Below are 5,291 nucleotides of genomic sequence, written 5' to 3'. Positions count from 1 at the left end.
CTGCTTTTGTGATGCGGGGCTCAGTAGAATTACTCATCTTCACTCAAGTATTTGGTGGTCATTCACTAGTGCTGTTTATAATGGTGTGGGGCAAAGGGTACACAATATGCTGTACTAAATGCAAACTGTAAAACCTAGCATTGGAAAGAAAGTGATATATACAGTACATACACACATATATATATATATATATATATATATATATATACACACATATATATATATATATATATATATATATATACACACACACACACACACACACAAATACACATAATCCATATACATACACATACATATACATACAGTATATATATATACACATACCCCATACAGATATATACACACAAACATATATATGTGTATATATATATATATATACCCCACACAGACAAGGCCATGCCTCATTAATCTATCACTCCAACAAGCACCTCCTCATAACCTTCTCCTCTCCCCCACTATGCGTTCGGAACTTGTCCTGCATGAGCCTGCCAGATTTACTACCTCTGTGTTCACCGGCAGAGGTTAGATTGATATACAGTGGGCAGTTAAAGAGAAAAAGAAGAGAAGAAAGAAAAAGAGGAAGAGATTGGAACTGAGATTTTAGCACTCCGTGCCCTCAGCACCTCTGCTGATGAGTTTTGTTCTCCTGGCATCAGTCTAGTAAGAGAGCGGAAACTCATCACCTCTCTGGGCAACAGCAAAGGTAATTATGACTAATGAAGTGCAGACTTTTACGGCCGTACATGGGCCTATAGCTGCATTTCGTGGTCATAATAGCAAACAAAGAGACACACTCTGCTGCACTGCATAAACATTACCCAGACGCAGAATCAAGGTCACCTCAGCAGATTAGCACAGCCTGTAAATGAGTTCAATTAAACAAGTTGCTAATGACTGTCAGCTAATGACCAAGTCCTACAGTCGCAGCTTACACAAAGCAAAGCCTCTGTATAACCTACACTGTGTCACAATCCGCCCATTTACAGGTGCGGATGGTTAGTGTTGCTAAAAATATACTATAAATGCCGATCTGCTTTGAGGTTTTACCCATTCAAATATTTCGAAACGAATCATTTATTTGACATGCTTTGTAGTGCTCGACTGATCCTCCGGGATTAATGAGAAGAGATTTTGTGAAAGAAAATAATATTCAGCTAAAATATCATATAAGTGGTAAATCACACAATGGAGTAATTTCACTCTCCACAATGAAGAGAAGAAGACACGTTTTGATCAGCTAAAAATCTAGTTGCAATAATTAAACATGAGTAATGAGCTCCCCCCATAATTAACCTGCTCCCCAAGCTACGTTCTTCTCTATTAGAGAGAAGATCAAGAGAGCACCCGAGACAGAGAGATAAGAGTGGGATAGCAAATGTTCACACAACAGTGAGTTGAGATCAAACCCATTTGCTTGGACCAGGGTGGAAACTTTCCGCGCAATTAAATGGCAATTCCAATCATGAATTGGGAGAGGGGATCTCATCATCAGCAGAAGCGGATGGATTATGGTTATGAGTGTCGCTGTCACAGGGCCAGGCAAAGCTCACTCTCCCCCACCACCCCCTCATGCTCATGTGTTTTGTTTTAGGAGGGATAAGAAAGCGAAATGTGTTTTGATATTCATCTGCAAGGCCCTTCACAACAAGCAATAAAACTCCAAATGCTCAAGGGAAACAACCATTAAATGAGAGGCTAAAGGTCAATCCAGACCCTAGAAAAGAGGAGGGAAAATTGTGGCTCCTCTGCAATCTGGTCCTGTGCCGGGTTAACTTAAATGTTATATCTTCTTATCATATATTTCCCTTATTGGGCCACATTAGAATAAGCAATTTACATGTACATACGGAGTGGATCCTTATAACGTAGTCCGCCATGTTGCACCGTCATGTTTCTACAGTAGCCCAGAAAGGACAAACCAAGCACTTGCTCTAGATATGGCCATTTGTGTTTTCAAGTTTTTGCATCAGCCACCTAAAAGCTTGGCATGAAGTAGAAGTCTATGTTGGTTGCAATCTGCAACCTCACCACTAAATGCCGCCAAATATAATAAATTGAACGGGCTACCGAACAGTCAGAAACTTGCAGTGGAGCTATGCCGAGAAGAATTCAACACTTTTATAACCCTGGATATTTTGTTTCCAAACACATTTTAAAAGCATCAGTAGAAATGAAATGATTCAAGACATACAAGCCTGCTTCTTGACTATACCTGTATACACAATGAATGGTAAAAGAACAACATTCTGACTGATGACCCTTGTCCTAGAAAATCATGACGTGTTTGGCATCTCCTCCTCCTAGTCAATTCATTGTGTGGATAAGTTTGTCTGCTATTACAGTTTGGGTTTCATGGCTGTGGTGGTGCCAGGATTCAACAACAAACTCCTTCAGGGAGATAAAAAGTAGTCCAGTGGCTCAGTGAGGCGGCTCTTTATGTGGAGTTCTGGGTCTCAGCCAACACCATACCGCTACCAGAGGTCTAACTCTATAAACAGCTGCCCTCCTTCCCTCAACCCACAAACCGCCATGGTCTCAAAGTCCCTCGCTGGGGGGAAATGTTTAGTGCGAATACGAATAAAAACCACAATCCCAACTTGTAAATACTGTACAAGTGATTGGGCACAGAAAACATAAACACAAAGTTGCATGGTAGAGATTTTTCAGTGAACTTTCAATGACTGAAGCAAAAATGGAGAATATTTGGAGGAACAGGAAGAGTCTTGTCCTCTATGCTTTCTTCCTTGGTTGCTGATTGAGGCCAAGGCAGGGTTGCTGTACACTGGCTTAGCAGCGAGCCTCTCTGTAGGAGCAGTAAAACTAACCACCAGTGGGAGGTTAAGCTACTCCAGTGTCACTTTGACAACCCACAGTGATGCCGACACACTTCCTCTGCCAAGTTCTGCGGCTGGATCCTGACAAGGACAAAAATGTTTCCCCGACTCGTCCATTGGGGTCCGAGTCTCACGCCATGGATGAACAAGCTGAATAAATCATACAAGTATGACTGAGAATGTAGAGCCAGAAAGCCTGAAGGAACAACAGAGTGGATTCTGAGCTTCTTTCATATTAGCAGACTGCCGGCCGCATGGCTGGGGGAGCTGAGCCCTTCGAAGCGCAGGCTGTTGTGAGAGGAACACTGAATTATGCATCTGAGAAGGGAGGGGAGATTGGCTGCTGGCTCCAATACCACCCCCTCCTTCTTTACCTCCTTTCCCCATTCACTGACAGATAGATGAGGGCGTCTAGATGAAGTTTCACAGGAGGTCAGTGCTGCAGACTCAGGATTGATAGACACTGTGGGGCGTGTCACTCTTTCTCCTGTTTTCTGCACCATTTCACAGAATTGGGGGAAACGCCACTCTCCGCCCTCTCATCCAACAGGGGGGGCGGCGGGTGGAGAAGGTCCTGTCGCCTCTGGCGAAGACGTATGCTTGATGACACATTGATGACACATTTGGGCCTCCGAAATCGGCAGAGGAGGGCTATGAGGCCTGCTGCATCGATTCTCAGGGATGAACACCATTCCTTGCCACACCGTCAATGAGCAATGGGGTCAGGAGGTCACAATTTTAACTGCCTTGCCTCTCCCTAAAAAAAAATCAATTCCTTATTAGAACTTCATCACTATCAGAGAGGGAATGGAACAGCGTTAAAATGAAGACGGAATACATTCACCTTTGTCACATATGATTATAGATGCTCTCCGGTTTCCCTCCTGTTGTTACGGAGGATTTTCTGTGGTACACTCCTTCTTTCATTAGCTGGGCCTGTACGGTTCCTCCTCCTCATTTGAACCTTTTTGCTCCTTGTCTCTTGACAGTTTATTGCCAGGCTGTTGGTTCTATTTCTGTCCATGGCCACAGGCTATACATTCTGCATATTGTGCATGTACAGATGAAACCCGCATATGAAACACCTGCTTTTGACGCACACTATAAAACATTACATTCAGCATACAGGTTTTTTTCAGAGCAGTTTACTATGTGGTTTCTTGGCAATGGAGAGAAGAAATCTCTTCTAAAGTCTGGTGAATTATTGAGAAGCTAAAGTTCCCTGCTTGTGTAGCTCAAACACACCTGTGATTGTTTTCCTGTCTTAATTGATCTTTGTTTGTCTAACCAGATGCCTTGTAAAAACGGTGTAAATCACATTCCTGATGTCCTTCAGTGCTGCTGCTTGTGAAAAGAGTACATCTGGCTAAATGGGGTTCACAGAGAGACTGTGTTATAGATGAGGGCAGGTCCCTTAATGGATCCTCCAGACTGTCATAACCACCCAAGGCCTGTGGCAGAAACATCGTCCTGCTGTCAATTTGACTCCTGAAACTGGAGCAGCGGGCCCCTCCCTGTCCCTGTCCTCCAGACTACCTCGCTCCCCCTGACAAATGGCTGTCAGTCAGTGATAAACTGGCCAAGGCTACAAGAGACAGCAAACACGCAATAAAAGCAACCAACATTAGAGAGCCAAACAAGAGGATGATACCCTCCGTCGCAGCCAACGCATAGCTCAATATACAAAGATACAAACTTTTCTAAACAAGCCACACGATTGACAAGACAATTCCCTAAAAGGCCTCCCATTGCATTAATATGCCAAATATAACTTATGGAAATGGTGACTGATCACACATTAATTCATCACTATCTTCATCCATCAATTCATTCATTTGTATATGTATTTGTAGGCATAAACCTAATTTGAGATTATGCAAGGTCGTAAAAGGGGGGGCATAGGGGTACTATATATTACATCAATTTTCCAGATTATTTATGAGCTACTACAAGCTGTGGCCAATCTGCAGACACAAACAACTAAATGAGTGCATAAATATAGATGACATGCTTCAGGCTTATGGCAGGAATATACGACCCCCTCGGGCTATAGGTCCGTTTCTGTTTCTTCCCCCACCTTGAGCTCTGAGATGCATTTATGTATGGAACCGGGACGGAGGGGGAAGACAGTGGAGCTCTTTCCAGAGTTAGATTTATGATCTGGAGAACTACATGAGGGCAGATCAGCCTGTCGCATCCACAGCGGTACGGTATATTTCTCAGAAAGCTTACAGAACCATATAGCTGTTGAATCCATTACCTGAATTCTACCTTCCTTGCTTCAGGTAGCTCATCTCTTGTCTGACATACAATAGCGTCAGCTTACGCATCTTGCGAGGGCATAAATCACCGTCTATAGTTCGTGTTACGAAACATTAAAGAAAGGGTGCAAAATAGAGAGAAAGATGATGTAATGTGTAGGCATATAACATGCACACAGACTACACAGAAAAC

This window comes from Anarhichas minor, unplaced genomic scaffold, assembly GCF_050575085.1.
Source record: "Anarhichas minor isolate MPS153535 unplaced genomic scaffold, ASM5057508v1 ptg000011l, whole genome shotgun sequence".
Taxonomy (NCBI): Eukaryota; Metazoa; Chordata; class Actinopteri; order Perciformes; family Anarhichadidae; genus Anarhichas; species Anarhichas minor.
This window is presented reverse-complemented; position numbering follows the sequence as displayed.